This window comes from Notamacropus eugenii, chromosome 1 (assembly GCF_028372415.1).
Source record: "Notamacropus eugenii isolate mMacEug1 chromosome 1, mMacEug1.pri_v2, whole genome shotgun sequence".
NCBI classification, from domain to species: Eukaryota; Metazoa; Chordata; class Mammalia; order Diprotodontia; family Macropodidae; genus Notamacropus; species Notamacropus eugenii.
The window spans coordinates 163,065,471-163,084,763 of NC_092872.1; positions in this window are offsets into that span (position 1 = coordinate 163,065,471).

Consider the following 19,293-nt stretch of genomic DNA (forward strand, 5'->3'; position numbering starts at 1 on the left):
AAATATGAACTCCTTTGTTTGGCATTTAAAGGTCTCTGCAATCAAACTCCAGCCTACCTTTCTAAATTTATTTCACATTGCTCTTCCTCACACATTTTAATTTCCAGTCAGTTTTGCCTACTTGCAGTCCCCCTTATGTGGCATTCTACCTCCCACATCTATGCCTTTGTACAAGTGATTATCCTCCATGCTCACCTCCTGTACCACCATCTTTCAAATATCTATGATCCTTTAAGGCTCATCTCAGGAACTAGCTTCTATACTTGGCCTCTTCTGATACTTCCCCCCCCCCCCCATACTTATTAGTACTCTCAATTCTTCTGATGAAATTATTTTGCATTTACTTTGTTTTTATCTTGAATTCATATATGTACATATTTTACTCTCCTCTGCCTTCCCCCTTTCCCCTCCCAGCAGAATGTGAACTCCTTGGGGGCAGGGACAACTCCATCATTCTTTTTGTATCCCCAGTGCCTAACACTTTGTCTTACATATAGCAAGTGCTTTATAATAGCTTGTTGAATTACATAAAAGTCAGGAACAGGGTCAAGTGAAAAAGACTTGAAATATTAAATATAAAAGAGAGAGGTTGGGAAGAAACAGGCAAGGTAAAAAAAAGACAGAAGTCACTTGTTACTCTTACATGCCCATGTTAATAGAACAATTTAGAACAGAATTGTTAATAGAACAATTCTGGGAACAGAAGGGCAATTCATTAAAATTACAAAACTTATATCCTTGGGAGCCCATCTAAAAAAATTAGGAAGCAACACTATCATGCCACGTTGTCAACTGCGGGTATCTGATGTTAGCTGATCATCAATTCAACTCAACTACGTTTAGTATTAATGAATAATTATTGTGTATCTAACTATGTGTCCAGCACTACCAATCTTGGCAAAACAATATCAGAATGCTTTGTCCAACTTAGTTGAGAGAAAAAAGACATTTTAACCTTCTTGCTATCAGACAGAGTACAGAGTTTTCTCAGAACTAACCAAAGAGGTACTAGAATGAATTCTCATGCTCATGGAATTCTCATTAATTACAGTAGATAAATGTTTAAAGGAGCAAACACCAAATTAGTATTCTAAGGGGTGTGTGAGGTGGGGTGCTGCTGGGGCTTCTTCCCCTCCTAGGTTACTTTTTATCTGATGTTTTCAGTCCAGTGTGTACAAACGACTTCACTGTCTATGGTGCTGATACTTAGTAAAAGCTTTCTCAGTTTCATCATTTTGACAGTCTTGTTCCATTAAATGATCCACTCCCACTGGGAAAAGGAAGACAAAAAGGGTGAACGCTATCAAAATGAAGAGTCCCTGACACCATCCTTTTGCCAAAAGTGTCTCTAGGCAGTAGAGCTGGTTTTTATACATTTGCCAGTGCTGCAGTTTTCCCCTCCTTTCTTCTCTTTCTTTTGAACCAGATGTGAATCAGGGTACTCAGGGAGCCTAGAGGCAGGAGGTCTTTGGCATTGACTCAGCTACTCATTTTTCTGGCTGGAAAGAGCTTATTCTCTTCAGGGCTGATTATTTCCCCCTTCTTGTCTTTCCCCTCCACCCTGAACTCCTTTTTTTTTTTTTTTTTTTTTTGAGCTGTCCAAGATCTGAGCCTCTTTGGCATCATCTTCCACTCTCCAAAGCGACTGTATAATTTGAACAGGGTTACATTCCCTCACCTCTTCTTATTTTTCACTTAGAGGCAGTGCAGGGGAACTAATTATCTGCCTTGTTTAATACAGAAACCTGAGGCTGTTTAACCTTTGATGACTAAGTTAAACTCTAAAATAAATTGAATAATCATCGGGTCTTAAAATAAGGATTAAATGCTTAGCTGAGTTTGTATGAGGGCAAACTGGGATTGCAAGTTTATTTGGCTATGAGTATCAGGGGGAGAAAAGGGTGTAATATTTATGTCCTCTGTGCCCTTCTTGGGGAAAGTAATGCAGATTTGTCACCCAAAGTGGCTAAGAAAACTCCTTGGTTTTTTTCTCATACAACTCATGTATGGCTCCAGCAAAGGATTGGGATTTTGGCAGTGCAGGAAACTGAATGGGAGAACTCCCTTACCAAGGCAGATCACAACCCATTGATGACTTGGTAGATGAGCCCTAATGTCCCTACCAACTCTGTGTCTCTCATCTTTGTATCATTTATTTGGGTTTAGTGACTTGCGCAGACTCAAATAATAAACAAACTTATATTAAGCATTTACTATATGTTTGTCATTCTGCTAGATTTTGATATGGAGATAAAACCTTTGACCTCAAGATTACAATCTAGTCTGAATATATATATATATACACACCTAGATATATTTGAACTATATGCATAAAGACATACAAGATAATTTTGGAAGGCCTTAGCATTTCAGGAGTCAGGGACAGCTTCATACAGAAGATGGCATTTTAGCTGAGCCTTGAAGGGAACTTAAGGGTTTTAAGAGGTAGAGGTAGAAGTAAGGAGAGAGTTTGTTCCAGGTCTGAGAAGCAGCCAGTGCAAGACCATGGAGGTGAGAGATAGGCTTTTCAGCTAGGAAATATCAGTGGCAGGATCTGAGCCTAGTTCTACCTGATGCCAAGCCCAGAGTTGCATCCACTATGTCAGTCTATCTCTTCTCAAACACATGTCAATAAAAAGGCTATTAAAGCAAAATAATCATATCAAATATATGAAAAGTAAGCATTCATTTTTAAGATGACTAGTTACTTGCACTTATCTGTTCTTATTATAAGGTAGTGCTGACCTCAGAACTACTGATTTTTTCTTAGCTTTGTCCCTATTTTGATTCTTTCTCTATTTCTACTTAAACTATCTATAATATCCAAAGATATAAAATCAAAATAGTAGTTATTGAGGGCAAGGTGCAATAAGAAAAGGGGAGAATAAAAGTAGGAGAAATGATCCTTAACAATACAAACTGATTAGTCTCCTAGAGAGAGGAGGAGAGACATATAGATAGAAACATTTAGAGGGATTAATCCGTGAACTCCCAAGGGATTCAACTACTCCCCATGTTTAATCTTATCTGACCTATTCCTGATTAATCTATTCAATTGCTGGAGTTCGCTTGCCCTAGATCTGTACACTTGCAAAAGGTTCTAGCTGTCTTTAAAACCATAGCCCCTAACAGTTATAGGCCATTTGAAGGTTGGATTGTGTTTAGATATTACTCACTTTCTGCGAATAGTCATGAGTGTAGATTCACTTGTCTTAACCAGGCAGATGATGATATTAGGTGGCTATAGATGGAAGACATGTATCTTCTTATACCCACCTTGTGTGAATAAATTCGTCCATTTGGCTTGCACTTTTTCAATAAACTCTACAGTCAGATTGACTAAGTTCAAAGCTTTGCCCCTTTCTCTTGAGATCACAGAACTGATTAGCACGCTGGACCTCAGGGTACATAAAAGTTTGGGAAACAAGGCATAAACACATAATAAATGAGATAGTAATATAAGATTTAACTAGTAGTTTGGGGTAGTAATAGATTCTATATGCAGTTAACAGCCAAGTGAATGGTACAAAAGCTACCAAAGTTTGGAGAAAAGAAATCAGAATTCTCTATCTAGAGTGGGTCTTCATCTTATAGATGAAGAGATGGAGATAGATCACTTCAGTCTGGGATGATCAGGGAAATTATTCCAGAGAATATGGGATTTGAGCTAGGTCTTGAAGGATGATGGATAGGATTTAGATAGGCAGAGTGAGGAAGGCTCCCCTCACACGGAGAAAATAAAATGAATAGAAGAGAAGAAGTGGGAAAGTGTGACTGACTTTATCTCTTGGGGGAGATATAAGGCTCAGTGAATTCATGTTTTTAGAGTGTTTTGAGATCCTGAAATGAAATAAACTTGTGATGGCCTTTGTAACAAGATTAGCATTATAGCAGATACACCGAGCCTCCCAAGCCTTTTCAGAAAGGTCTCACCCTCAGACATCTACTTTATCCCTAGACATCTTTAATTTCTTGTTTTGCTTCTAAGAGACATTTCCAGGGGTGAGTGGTATGAAAGATCCTCAGACACTCAGTAATGTCAGAAAGTAGCTGGAAGCTACTTTTGAATGCAAGTTGTTAGCAGCTAGGAGGGCAGCAGGGGCTTGAAGGCAGGAGTAGCAGAGGCCAGGCTGGTCATGTCTAGAAGTGGGGACTGAGTACCGAACTGGGAGAACAGAGGAGTTTTCTTCCTGATGCTCCACTTAATGAGAACTCATCCCCTTTTTAGGTACTATAAAGAAGCAGGACCTTTACGTGAAGCCTTGAGAGAGTTGGCATGAATGATTCTGGAGCATGCATGAGGCAGCCAAGAAAAAAACTCCTGTTCCTATGCAAAAGAGGTTGAGACCTTTATAAATATCTTTGATTCATGCAGTGAATTGGGAAGATCAAAAGCAATGCCATTTTTAGTTGGACCAATGGTTCACTCAGACCCAATTTCTGCTTTTAACAGTGGCACCGAAGGACATTTGGTGGGAGAGTATGGGAGCTATTTTTTGGAAGTCATACTTTTTATCCCTGACTTCCCTTAGAGATCATCTAATGCAATTCCCTCAATTTGCAGATGAGGAAATTGAGACCTAGAGAGATCAAGCTATTTGACCAAGATCAGAAAGGCAGCAGAGGCAGAATTTGAGCCCATGTCCTCAGATTCCAGCACTCTTCTCACTGTATCATGACAACTATGATAACAGTATAAACCATAATAATAGCTAGCCTTTGGAGAGCAGATTAAAGTTTGTAGAGTGCTTTACAAATATGATTTTATTTGATCTTCACAACAACCCTGGGATATAGGTTCTAATATTTTCCCCATTTTATAGATGAGGAAACTGAGGCCACAGAATTGAAGTGACTTGCCCAGTCACACAGTTAAGTGTCTGAGGTCAGATTTGAATTCAGTCTTCTTGTCCCAAGTCCAGCACTTTATCTACTATGTCACCTAGCTGCATCCCATTAATCTTCTCTCATCTAGGAATTTTTATAACTTTATCAAATTTATTTATATTTTTAGTTTGCACAATTTCTCAGTTATTTTTCAACAGACTCTTCAGTGAGGTGAGGAAAACCTTTCCCCATTGCTTCCATATTTATTGGAAGCAGGAGTCCATCCTTAACAAGAGCATACCTGCTGATACACTTCTGCCACTGATATCGTCCTTTGTATTCTTTTGATTTCTGGTTCTTTCTGATACTTGTTGTTCTCCCTGAACTCACAGCCTGGCCTTTTTAGGCATAGCCTCAGAGGGAAAATGCATTTGAGCAGCCCCCTTTCCAGCCTGGGAGCAAACCTTGTAAAGTCCTGATGCAGTATTGTCTCTTTTGCTTGTGTGTCCTGTATCACATCGATACAGCAGCTGCACTCGTCACAGAAACTCTCTAGAGTCCAAACGAAGCAGGAGGCAGTTAACTTTCCAGGAGAGGAACTTTTATCCTCCAATCTGTGCAGAACAGCTGACTCCACTCAAGTGTATCAGCAACAGCCTCTCTGCAATTCAATGGTTTTTTTTTTTTTTTAAGGAAATGACTTTTCCTCACTCTGCTAATTTTCTCTCTTTTGTGGCCATGTCTCTCATGGATGTGAATGTGTTCCAGATCAGAAAGCTCACCTGGTACAGATGAAGGCTGACCTGTGATCATGTGATGGACCATTTTTGAGGGCTGGAGATGGCATTTTTTGTACAGCATTGTAGATGAAGTGGATTAACCATGTCAGACAAAGGATACTGGAGGGATGGATGTTCTGGCCACCACATTTATAAAATGCAATTTTGATTTAAATTTTAACTGGAAATTTAGGCAAATAAACATACTCTCCCCTATTGTACCTGTTCCTTGCCCTCTAACTGTGCACTTCTATGTACATGTTGCTTCCTTTCAATAGAATGTATATCCTTTGAAGTCAGGAACTTCTTTACTTTTGACTTTGTATCATAAATAATAGGTAGACTGGATGAAGAAATTAAATTCAACATGTATTTATTAAGTCAGTATTATGTGCCAAGCACCATGCTAAGTGTTGACAATACATAGATAATTACAAAACAGTCCCTGACATTGAGTAGCTTGTATTCTATTTTTAAAAAATTTAATTTATTTTATTCCAAATTTAAGAAATAAAACAAGCATTTCCATAACGTAGTAAAATAGAAAAAAAATTGCTTATAAAATTGTATGTATATAAAATTGCAAATCTGTTATGTAAAACTTGTTATTCCTTTAAAATACATAATAAATTTATTATGTAACATTCTTTTCCTTCTTTTCTTCCTCTCCAAAATCCTAGAGATAGCTGCCATTAGACACAAATATGTATATATGTACAACCATTCCACACATACTTCTTTTATCAGTTCTTTCTCTTATATTAAGTAGCTTCTATTCTATTGAAAGGACGCAATACACACCAATGAATTTTTGAAAATGTGTAACTACAAAGGATGTTTTTTGTGAGGACAGCATTAATAACAGGGACAGGAGAATCAGGAAAGGCAAACACTTGAGTAGGAAATCTAACACCTGAGCTGAGCCTTGAATCATAACCATGGTCACTGTGATACTGTTAGTTAACATTTCTACAATGCTCTAAAGTTTGAAAAGCTTTTTGCCTTGTTTACCTTATTTAATCCTTGAAAGGAGCTTCTGGGTCAAATCTATTTTTTGAGTTTTGTGAATCATTGCAAGCAGGGTGGTGTCTATTGATGGACTAAAGGAAAAGATCAGAAACTTTAGACAGCTGGTGCCTGCAAAGGAGTCTGGGCATCCAATATGGCAGTTTCCAGTCCAGGGAGAAGCCGGCTGACCAGTGAACCATTTAGATCCACCACCACCTGGCCCTGCAGTCTGTTTCTTCTCAGCACTAGGGACAGTTCATGCTGATGCTCCCATGGCATCCTTGGATTGCTTTGCAAGTCTCTAGGCCTAGTTCTTCTCATGTGGAAGAATGTATAGAAAATGCAAATGAGTCCTTGATAAGTATTCAGGTTTCCCCTGGTTTTCAGGGACTTAACACATTCCCTATTACATTCCCAGTAAAGTCCAGGGCAAGGTCTTCAACATGTCAATTGATGAAGTGCTTGCCTTTTTATTTCTTGTGGCTTGCTGTCTGTTCATTTCAGGGCTGATTTCTTGATAATGAGGAAAAACATGTGGAGCAGCACCAGGAGCTTGAGATTGTCAGGCATTGTCGGTTGCTGGGGTACTCAAACAGTCTGAATGGAAGGTGAAGTAAAAATCTGTCAGCAAGAAGACACAGTCAGTCTTGCCCTCATGCATTTCAGAACAAGTTCAGTGATAGAAATGGAGAAGAATCTCCCCTATGTGATTTGTTGTCACTGTGACTAGTCCCTGCATTGATGCAGATAGCAGCTTTTCACTGACTACTCCATTGATAGTTTCTACACTTTTCTTGAGGCAGCTAGATGGCTCAGTGGATAGAACATTGGGTCTGGAGTCAGGAACACCTGGGATCAGTCTAGTCTCAAACACTTACTAGCGGTGTGACCTTGAGCTAGTCATTTAATTTCTGTTTGTCTAGGAGGCAGCTAAGTGAGGCAGTGAGTAGAGTGCTGAGCCTGGAGCCAGGAAGACCTGAGTTCAAACTGGGGCTCAGACACTTGGTAGTTGTATGACCCTGGACAAGTCACTTAACCTCTATTTGCCTTAATCTGCTAGAGAACAAAACAGCAAACCACTCCTGTATTTTTGCCAAGAAAACCCCCTGGACAGACTGGTCCATTGAGTCATGAAGAATAGGAAAAGACTGAACAACAACAGCAATTCCCTTGGCCAAAAGTAAGTAACACTGCCCTGAGGCCAGTCAGGTCACGAATCTCTTTGAACTTAGCTAAACCCATTCTCAAACATGTAATTCATCACTGGGTCTACATTTCAGCCTTTCCCAGTTTGTCAGAGCCTGCAGTCTCCTGGCATGATGTTTGATCACTCAGAATCTCACCTCCAGAAACGCAGGAGGATTCTAGTAGATCAAATTATTCCTCTCTCCATCTTATAAAACCAAAACAACCGACAGCATGAATGATGTTTTAAAAAAATTTCTTTGCAATAAGACTTTCCCTGCTTTCTCTAGAATACTTTTCAATATGTCAATTCAACTCAACAAACATTTACCAAGTAGGTGCTTACTATATGCAAAACTCTTTTCCTAAAGGAATTCGCTAAGCATTGGAGATTTTGTAAAGGAGGAGTGTATGTATTGGATCTGAGGTTTCATTTTTTTTGTGGGATTCTTCCACCAGTTCTGCAATTTGGAGTCTTAGGGAGTTCACTGGGGACTCTAAGAAGTTAACTGACTTGCCCAGTATCACACAGTTAGTATGTATGAGTAGCAGAACTGGAATCCAGTTCTTTCTGCCTCTAAGACTGGTTTTCTATCCACTATCCATGCTGCCTCTTAAGCATTGGGAATATGAAGATAAAGTATGGATGACACAGTTCCTTTGTGAAAGAGCTTACATTTAACCAGATGAAGGAGCAGAGGCAGATATGACCTATGTATAGATAATTATTATACAAAGTGGAAAGTAACCAAGGTAAGAGTGTCAAAGTGCTCAAAGGACATTTGAGAAGGGAGAAAACACCTTTACCTGGGGGAGGGCTTCATGGAGGAGATGGCACCTGCTTGACCTTGCAGAAAGGAAAAATTCTGAGTGGTGAAGAGGGACAGTGGGGCACTCCCAGTGACAATGCATATAGGCTGGAGACAGCATGATGAAAAAATAGGAAAAGCTTCATGAATTATGGGTCAGAGGTCAATCGTGTAAGTAATCAAAATGACAGCTTTATTCAAGTCTCCTTAAATATCTTTATTCCGTTACTTTCCAGTATGCATTTAAATAATCTTTTCCCACACCTTTTAATTCTAGTGCCTTCTTCTCTTAGTTTTCCCCATTCATCCTGTATATAGTTTGCTGGCACATATGCTGTTTTCTCCATTAGATTGTGAGATTTTTTTGAAGGCAGGGACTGTCTTTGGCCTCTTTTTGTATCCCCAACACTTAGACCATGCCTGACACATAGGAGGCACTAAATAAATGTTTATCGACCAACTTTATGAACTTACTTGTTTATGCAAACTACTTAACTTCTTAGTAAGAGAATGAATTATGATATGGGAATCATGAAGGAATAGCCTCCATCATATAGGTTGTCTGTGTTACAGTGAGAGAGACACAATGTATATCAGCATGTTTATGGGAAATGTTATTTAGCCGGCTACATAAAACAAATCCATGAGATAGGCAGGCATTTCTCAGTAGGGTTTTACTTTGTTTCCTTACACAATGTGTGAATTCCTCCAATCCCTTAGCCATTGTTCAGCTCAGCACACCCTCCAATTTATCTGTATCATTGGTGTAAGGATGGCTGTCAAAATCAAATCCAACCCTCCAGGGCCTGGTGGACAGAAGCCCTTATCTCTCTGTCCTTCACGTTGTGTCGTTTCATGTACTTCTCTTCCCCTGGACGATTAGTGTTTGTTTTTCCTACCAGCACAAATGAGCGTCTAGCTTGCTACCCTGCTGTCATGCTGAGCTTTCTCTCCACATTCATTTTCCAGGATTCCCTTAGAGAGTGCAAAGATCCCTTTGGCTGCAAATCTCTTTCCTCCCCCTTGCTTCCCTAGTCATTATGTCTTCACCATTGTAAGGTCACTAGTAAGGTCATAGAATTATAGATTTAAAGCTGGAAGAGATCATAGGGGTGGAAAGACCAAACCACCTCATTTTACAGATGAAGAAACTGAGGCCCAGAAAGTGACTTGCTCAAGGTCACATAGGTAGTAATTGTTAGAGCTGGGGCAGGAGCTCAACCATCAGTTACAAATATGCTGCACTTTCGACCATACCTTACTGAACTTCATCTTTGAGTGACTGTAAAATGGTTAAATTTCTTCAGGTCTCTTTGTCCCCTCTCCTTTTGACTGTGGGAATTTGTTTTGATTAATTGTATATTTTTGAAAAGATTTTGTGTTTCCTAAATTTGAGGGTAGGGGTGGGAGTGAGAGAAAGTAAATACTGGTTAATTGTGGGAAAAAGTAAAACTAAATTAAAATCTAAAAAATGAAAAAGAAAAGAAGCTACCTGGGAGTATGTTCAGCTCAGTCTTTCTCAGTTTAACTCAATTAACAAATGTTAAGTGCTATTATGCGTTAGGAGTTAGGGTTTGGTATAAAAAGAGAGAAATTAAAGTGTGCCTGCCCTTGAGGAGATTACATTCTTCTGAGGTTATACAACATGCAGACTGATAAATCCAAGGTGATTTGAGGGGAGAGAGAGAGTATTATAAATTGGAGGGACAAGGGAAGACTTCACATAACCTCTGAAGGAGAAAAGGATAAGAAGAGACAGATGGAAAGAGGGAATATTTTTCTGTGGGGCAAGTTTGAGACACAGCTAGTTGGTTATTTGGATGCAAAGTGCATGATGGGAAATAATATGAAATCGTCTGGATAGTTAGGTTACAGTCAGATTGTAGAGTTTCAAATGCCAGGCTGAAGAGTTTGCATTTTTGTGGCAACAGGCAGTCAGAGAAAATGTGGCGACCTTCTGATTGATTTACTGAGATCAGACTTCTCCACAAGACTAATTTTCTCCGTATTGTATCTGTGTCCTTATCGATCAATAGATAAGTATTTATTAAGCACCTACTCTGAGCTGAGCACTACGCTCAATGCTATGAAAAGACAAGGATAGGACAGTCTTTGCCCCAAGTAACTTGTAATATCTGGAAAATACACCTAATGTGTGAGACATAAGAGAATACAAGAAGAATCAATTAAAGCAAGGAATGTGTGGTTTAGGCTACAAATGTTCTAAGAATTCAAATGAGATGTGAGGTGAGCTGCATGAGTTGGAGAAAATAGGGAGGGCTTTTTCAATTATGCAAGACTTAGAATCACAAAGTTTTGTAGATGGAAGGAACTTCAGAGATCATTGGTATCACTCCTTTCAACTACTATCTTTATGTAGATAACTACCAAACTTAAATATCCAACCCTCATCCCTCTACTAATCTCCAGTTTGACATTATCAATTAATTGTCAATTACCTCTTAGTTCCTTCCAACTGGTGATGTCAAATCAAATATGTCCAAAACAGTACTCATATTAAATCTTCCCCCTCTGCCCCCCCAGCCCCCACTTCTTCCTTATTTCTTCCAAGGGTACTACTCTCTGTTGAGTTATCCAGGTTCACAACTGTGTAATCCTTAACATTTCACTCTCTTCTGTCTCATATATGCCATCATTTTGCCAAGTGTTATGGCTCCTATCTCAACATTTCTTGTATTCATCCCCTCCTTTTACACATATAGCTACCACTTTAACTCTTACATGAACTACTGAAGTAGTCTCCTCATTGGCCCTAGACTCTCACCTCTCTAATTCACTCTCCTCATAGCTGCCAGTGGTATTCCTAAAGCGTAGATCTGCTCATGTCACTCCCTTGGTCAAGAGATTTTGTGGTTCCCTATTACCTCTAGATTAGAATAGAAAGTTCACAGACCTTAAAAGCTCTTCACAATCTGACTCCAACTTTTTCCTTTTTTTAAAAAAAATATTTATTTTTAATTTATGGAATAAAACAAGTGTTTTTATTCCATACATATGATTATTATTATGTTGTTATATATACATATATGTATATATATGTACATATATACAGTATAATAAAAAACAGATAATTGCACAGGAAACTGAAAATCTATTATGTACAAAACTAAATTAGCTTTGTGACCCTGGGCAAATCACTTAACTTCTCTCAACCTCACTTTATCCTTCTCTAAAATGGATTAATACCTACCTCCCAGGGTTGTTATGAGAATAAAATGAGACTATTTGTAAAGTTCTTTCAAACCTCACAGTACTATAGAAATAATAGCTATTATTATTTTTAATTATTTACTTATTTATATATATTTCCCCAGTATAATATAAATTTATTGATGTTAGAAATGATTTTTTTTGCCTTTATATCCCCATCACCTAGCCTAGAGTCCAAGCACCTGATGACTATTTGACTAGCTCCACAGGCTATTGATCTAATTACATGCCATAATTTGGACAGTAGTCATTCTTCATCCTCTTAGGTTTTCCTTCATGTATTGTTAAGCCAAAGTGTTTTGAATGTTTGTGCATCTCATTAAGGAGGCATTGCAGTGTTATAAGGCTTGATGCAATCAGTCAATACAATGACATCTTCAGTAACAGCTGGAAAGCCTCACCATCTATATGGAAACTCCTTCAGTATAAACTCTGTGCTGGACATCTCACAGCAGTAAAAAAGTTTTTCGAGGACCACGTCTTCTTGTTTTATTCCTAATCGATGAATGAATGAAAAAGAATGTGTTAAATGTTTTACTACAGGGTGATAACTTTGTTGGAGAATAGTCATTAAGACTTCTTTGTACTCTACCAAATTAAGTGCTTCTCTATAATCAACAAATGGTAAAATGAAATTCTATGTCCGCTCGTTTAGTTAATTGTCTCTTGAAGAATGTGAGCTGTTGTAGAATATCATTTTTGAAAGCCTATCTCTTCCCTTCTCAAGTTTTCATCAGAGACATCCTTGATACTGTATTGGTCATTCTCATGATTTTTTTTCAGGAAATGAGAAAGTGGGCATGCAGAATAGTATTTACTGAGGTCCTCTTGCATGCCCCTTCCCCCTCTTTTTTTTTGCTAGTGATAATATCTTTGATTTTTCTTTCATTAGATATCTCCCTCATTTTAACATTTTTGTGACAATAGAAATTTTAAATCTCTCCAAATTGTGTCACCTCCAACATGTTCCTCTTCTGTGTATACTTAAGACTGTTCCATTTCAAAAGGTCCAGTTCTCCAACATCAGACATCATATTGTGGGACAAAGGAGGCTGTTGCTTCTGCATAAAAGCCAAGTTGCTAAACACGAGGCAAGTGCTTACGAGGCAGCTGGGAATTATAAAGAAAATGAAGGGAAGGGGGCAGGGTAATGGGAAATGTAACCCGCAGAGAATCACATAGGGAGTTTAGGCGTTCCAGATAGGCTGCAAACCCTGTGGTACCCAGGCAATGGGGAAACAGGAGAGGGAAATATTAATAAAAAATAGGGAATCAAAAGCTGTGTAGTTGTCTCAATGGGTGCACCTGCTCTCGCAAGAATGTTAAATAAAAGTCCTTTCTAACTCATGGAATTCTTGGTAAGACATTTGTTTCTTACAATATCAGAATGTCTGATGAGAAAGTTCAAATGTGTTGACCTTCTTTGCTATTGATAGAGAATTTTTTTAAAAAATAGAAATGCTGTTGAAAGCTTTTCTGATTTTCATCTGTTTGTTGACCTTCCTTCAGTTTTATCCTTAATTACTCTTGGGATAATTTAGCTTAATTGGGGATTACTGAATCTAGAATAGACTTGCTTTTCCCTATATTCCTTTTTGTACTTGTGTGGTGCAGTACTGTTCAAAATCTTCCATCACTTCATCTAAAAGGTTTTGCAAATGAGTTTATTTATACTCTAAACTGGTACTGCCCTTGACTGCCATGTCCATATAGTTGGCAAAGAGATCAAGTATCTTCAGGCTGAAGCAGCCTGGTTACATTGAACCCCTCCTACCAAGGGAAGGAGAGGAAATGTGAAGACAGAAATAGCTAGAATGATGGAGTCCATTTAATTCATCCCTTAACACTAAAGAAATTATATTAACCTTTGTAGTTATCCTTTTATGGCCTGCCCATGACTGGGGGTGGTATTTATAACTGGCTAGAGCCTGGTTATTCTAGAATGATGCATTTGTAAAAAAAATGCAATTTTTTTGTGCTCCTGAATTAAAACTTAAAACAAACCCTAACTGTTGGGCCACTCAGAATCAGCCTGCAAAGTTCTAGGCAAGGCTTGTTGCTTGCTACTATCATGGATACTGCTTCATCTTCCAGAAACCAGAGTTACTATTGAGATCCAGTTGACAAGTAGGCAATAAATCATCAATGTCCTTTGTTCACTAGCTCATCTGACCCCATAGTTAGATTAACTGAATTTGAGACTCCGTGTCTGCTCATTGAAGGTCTAGATAGAGCTACAGATCACCTAAAGTGGATTCTAAACCTGTTTTGACCTTCTCATTGTGGTAATCATTTTACACTAGTTGGAGGGAACAATCAGATCAATGAGATCACAGAGCCATTAAATTAAATTCTGCATGCCTTTCCCAAAGAAATATGTTTATATTTCTTACTATGTTTCATGATGGTCTTAACTACAGGGTAATATGAGGTGCTCAGAGAGGACTAGAGGGCTTGCTGAGCCCTTTTTAGGGCTGCTCATCCACCTTTGGTGTTCATCTGTCAGCAAAGTCACCTGTGACTCCAAGAAGCTGTAGCATGTGCAGCAGCCTCAAACCCATTGATGAGTTAAGGGGATATCTACCTTAAGCATGTGAAGACTTTCCCAGGAGGAATGGGCAACCATGACGGTAGCTGAAGTGGGTGCTGTGGAGCACTTAGAACTGGTCAGAAGACACCAAGATCACTCCTGGCATCCTGACTTTTCTTTTTGCCACTGGACTTTGATGACTCAAGAAGGGAGAGTGAGGCTGACAACTTTATGCAACTCTGCCTCACTTAAATCCAATTCACTCACAAGTTAAGTCACAATGACATCACCATGATGTCATTGGTCCTCTTTGGAAATGAAGTACAAACAACAACGACACAGTCCTTTCTGCCTCCTTTCTTCCTTTTTTCTTCTCAATAGAAATCTTAGTTAATAAGACTTAAGAAAAAGAAAAGCTCTTCAATTGTTAGAGATCTTTCAAGAAATTTAAAGAATACTCTCTTGGGTAAAATTGTATAAAGACAACTCAAACAATTTTCATGAGCAAATGAGTCAGTCTAGGTAGGAACATGCCATCAAAATGCTGAGATAAGCCAGGTATGCTATCTAATGTGGAATGCATTCTGGCCTGCTGGGTGTGAATAAATTATTGTAGCAGCAGAGAGTAGTGTTTTTCCCAAACTCGGCCTCCATGGGGTGTGAAGTAGCTCAGAATTTCCTATGCAGTCCTCTGGGAATAAGTTGGTTTTCTGCCGTCACAACATTTCAGCAGTACTGTCAGCCACAACAGGGGGATGATATTCTAGAATGGAGTTATTCTTATTTGTGATTGAGGATGCAGAAGAGGGTATGCCTTGTGTATACTTGACTGTTTTTCATTTATTCTGTGTTTGAGGTTCTGAACACAGCCTCTACTAAGATGACAAACACTGGACTTAGGAATATGTCATGTAAATAGCTAGTTGCCAACCATGTCTTCTTATTTCTTTCTTAAGGGATGTTTCCTCCCATCTCTCCCTTTTCCTCTGACTTTCATTAATCAGTCAAATCTACCCCAGGAAATCTCTTCTTCATATATACTCACATCCTCTTACACTATTTTCTTTCTCTCTACTATCTAATTTTTGCCTGGTTGCATAGCATTCATTTGACAAATACTTATTGTGTAACTATTTTTTGAAGGCTACCTCTGAAAAAGTCATCAACCTCACTTTCTCCTCCTGAGCCATCTAGGTCCAGTGGCCTGATATTCATCAGAATGGCTGGAGATGGCCCAGGATGCCATGTGAGACCCTGGCCCTTTCAGGCTAAATCTTATCACAGAAAAGCTATCTTAATCATGTATAATAAACCCAAAACTTGTGCTAGTGATATACCTGTATGAAAGGAAAGGAAAACCACGGCTTTAGAAGTAAAACTAGATCTAACATAGAGCTAATGCTATATTACATTGACCTATAAAGTCTGGAAGTTGCTTTCAGAATTTTCAAAAAATAATCCATTTGCCTTCTTAACTTCTCTGATTAAACCATTGTGGTGACTTCTGTAATCCCTGCTACCAGAGTCTGAGGTCAGTAGACCTCTTGAGATCAGGAGTTCTGAGCTACAGGAGGGCTAACACCAATCAGATAAGTTCAACACCAGTATGGAAAAGTTTTATAATCAAGAGTCCATCAAACTGTCTATGGAATTGTGAACTGATCAAGTCAAAAATGGAGCAGATAAGCCCATGAGTAACCATTGGACGTTGAGACAAAGTTAGATTGGGAGACACAGTTTTAAAGAATAAAACAGCCTAAAATAAAATAGTCTACTACTTTAACCTAAGGATTGAAAGTGCTAGGCCATCTACAGTCATCCTGATGAATATCAGACCACTGGACCCAGATGGCTCAGGAGAAGAAAGTGAAGTTGGTGACTGTATGCAGCCCTCCCTCGCTCAAATAAAAGTCAACTGCAAGTCATGTTATCATCTTGATGTCATGATCCTCTTTGAGAACAAAGGACAAACACAACCTGTGAGTGAGTAGCAGTTCCTCTCCTCTCCTGTCTTGTCCTCTTCTCTCCTCTAGTATTCTAGCCAAGGGAAGGTACACTCCATATACGAAAGCTGTCTTTTTTTCCTTTGAGTTTACTGGCTACATTTTTTGCTAAAAGACCAAACCTTAAACCCAATTCACTCTGGAGCTCATGGACTGGACAACAAGTCCCCACCCACTTAGCAGAGAGTGAATGTAATAACTAAACAGTAATTGTGTCTCTTTTACCCAGGGACCCTGAGGGTCTTCCCCTCCCAGTTTGATTTTTTCTTTTTGATTAAAGGGGCTACCCCTTGAGTAACTTAAAGAAGCCTATTCAATGAATGGGTGTGTCTCACTCAGAGGGAAAATGTGACAAGACCTTAGCCTGAAAGGGCTAGGTTCTCACATGGCATCCTGGGCCATCTCCAGCCATCCTGATGAATATCAGGCCACTGGACCTAGATGACTCAGGAGGAGAAAGTGAGGTTGGTGACCTTGCACAGCCCTCCCTCACTCAAATCAAAGTCAACTGCAAGTCATGTCATCATCTTGATGTCATGGTCCTCTTCAAGAATGAAGGACAAACACACAAGCATTGAAAGTAAACAGAAAAGTGTCCTTTTAAATTTTATTCTTGCTTTGTTTAATAACCAATTAAGAAATGACCACTAGAATCCTACTCCAGGGGTTCTTAACCTGGGGTCTATGAATTTTAAAAACAATTTTCTTATTAACTATTTTAATATAATTGGTTTCCTTTGTAATTGTATGCATTCTGTTTTATGTATTTTAAAACATTACTATGAGAAGCAGTCCATGGGCTTTGCCAGAGTGCCAAAGGAATCCAGAACACAGAAAAGGATAAAGAATTCTTGTTCTACTCTGTTGTTTAACCATGCTATAGAGGTAACACTTGGGTCTTGAAGGCTATACTAACAGAATTCAAACTCTGACAAGTCCTACTGAACTGGGTCCAGTGATGTACAGTAGGGTTCATTGAACAAGGACCAGTCCATTTGAGTGTGAAGAGACTTTTCACCAGATTGGTGTCAGGGTGGTGAATTTTTTGGTGATAGTTGCTCATGAAAATATCCTAAGTCAAATAGGAATCATAGGATCCATAGATCTAGGGATCCAATACCTTGCAGGTCATTTATTTCAACCCCCTTATTTCATATTGAGGAAACTGAGACCTAGAAAGCTATTTGCCCAAGCTTACACAGGTTGTAAATGCAGAACCATAGAACCAGGATCAATTTTATGTATGATTCCTCCCCTACCCCTGACTTCCTAATTTTTTTTTTTTGGCATTTTCCTTCCTGGGATATCTTGAAAAAAAATAAGTTCCCAATGTTTTTCAGATTGTATCACCTCCAAAACAGATTTCTTCTTTGTGTACATGGTCTGGTCCAGCTATTCTTTTAACTTTATCTTGTCAAATGCCATTTAAGCTTCTGTATAAAGCACAGCCAGGACTGAAGGTAGGAATCTTGTCAGTTTGGACTCAAACTGATCAAATTCTAGACCCATGTTATATTGAAGAAGTATGACTGTAATATTGTTTTCTACTATTTATCTGCACAAGTATACTGTATTTACTACATTGTGGATTCATCTCTCTCTACCTCCAACACCGCCCCCCCCATCCATCTGCCATACTGTTACCAAAGTGACTTTCCAAACTAAAGTACATGTATAATGCTATCATACTTCCACCCCCACTCCAAAGGAATTACAGTGGCTCATTATCACTTGCAAGATCTAGGCAGGGGTAGGGAACATGTCCAGGCCACAGATGGCCCTCTAGGTCCTCAAGTATGGCCCTTTGACTGAGTCCAAGTTTTACAGAACTTGTACTTTGACTCAGTCAAAGGACCATACTTGAGGACCTAGAGGGCCACTTGTGGCCCTGAGGTCAAAGGTTCCCCATCCTGATGTAGGATAAATTCCTTGGTTTGTCATTCAACCTGGTTCCAGCCTACACACACACACACACACACACACACACACACACACACACACACACACACATATACACACACACACACACACACACACACACACACACACACACACTGGATCCCACAAACTAGCCTCTTTGCCATTCTTCACATCTCTTTTCTGATCCTCATTTACCTATCCTAGCTTCTAAGTAGAACACAAGGGTCTTGAGGGCAGGAGTTGTCTGTTTTCATCCTTGCTCTCCTAGTACTTAGCACATGCTTTGTCTTGCATAGAGGAGGGGCTTAAAATATTTTCCGTGAGTTGAGTTGAATTGTTGGGAAAGGAGAGAAAGGATGCTTCTGATAGCTCCTGGGTATTTTCTGAGCTGAGTGAATTGACAGGTATTGCTACAGGAGAGCTTATGGCTGGTTAGTAGGACATAGAAGCAAACACTCATAAATGAGAGCACCAGCACAAAGGAACCTTTGAGAAAGAAATAGCATAACATGTGGAGCACAGTTTGTACACAGATCGAAGGCCTAGTTCTGGGTGCTGCTAAGAAAAGTTACAGATTTGGATACGGTGTCTCTTTTCAGCAAGAAACTGCTTTGGGGGCACTTGGCAAATCTAATCCTTGTTCATAACACAGAGTGAACCCCAAGCTTCCACAGCTATCATGGTGAATTTGCCAGCCAATGGCTGCAGGGTCTCTGCCAACTTGTAACAAATTGCCAGAGTAGCCCATTCAAGTGGCCAGCCTCACTTTACTTGTGCATTTTGAACTGGATTTTCCCCATTAAACCTGGGAAAAGGTTAACAAGAATAAGGAAAAGGAGAGTTTTCTCTTTGTTGTGGATGTGACAATATTTCTCTGGAGTGAGACATTCCACTATTCACCCACTGGATTGCTGGGTAAATAGCAGAAGTGATATTTAAATGTAGATACTGATTCTTTTCGATTTGGGACCTGTGCAGCCTGGAATATCCATGGACAACTG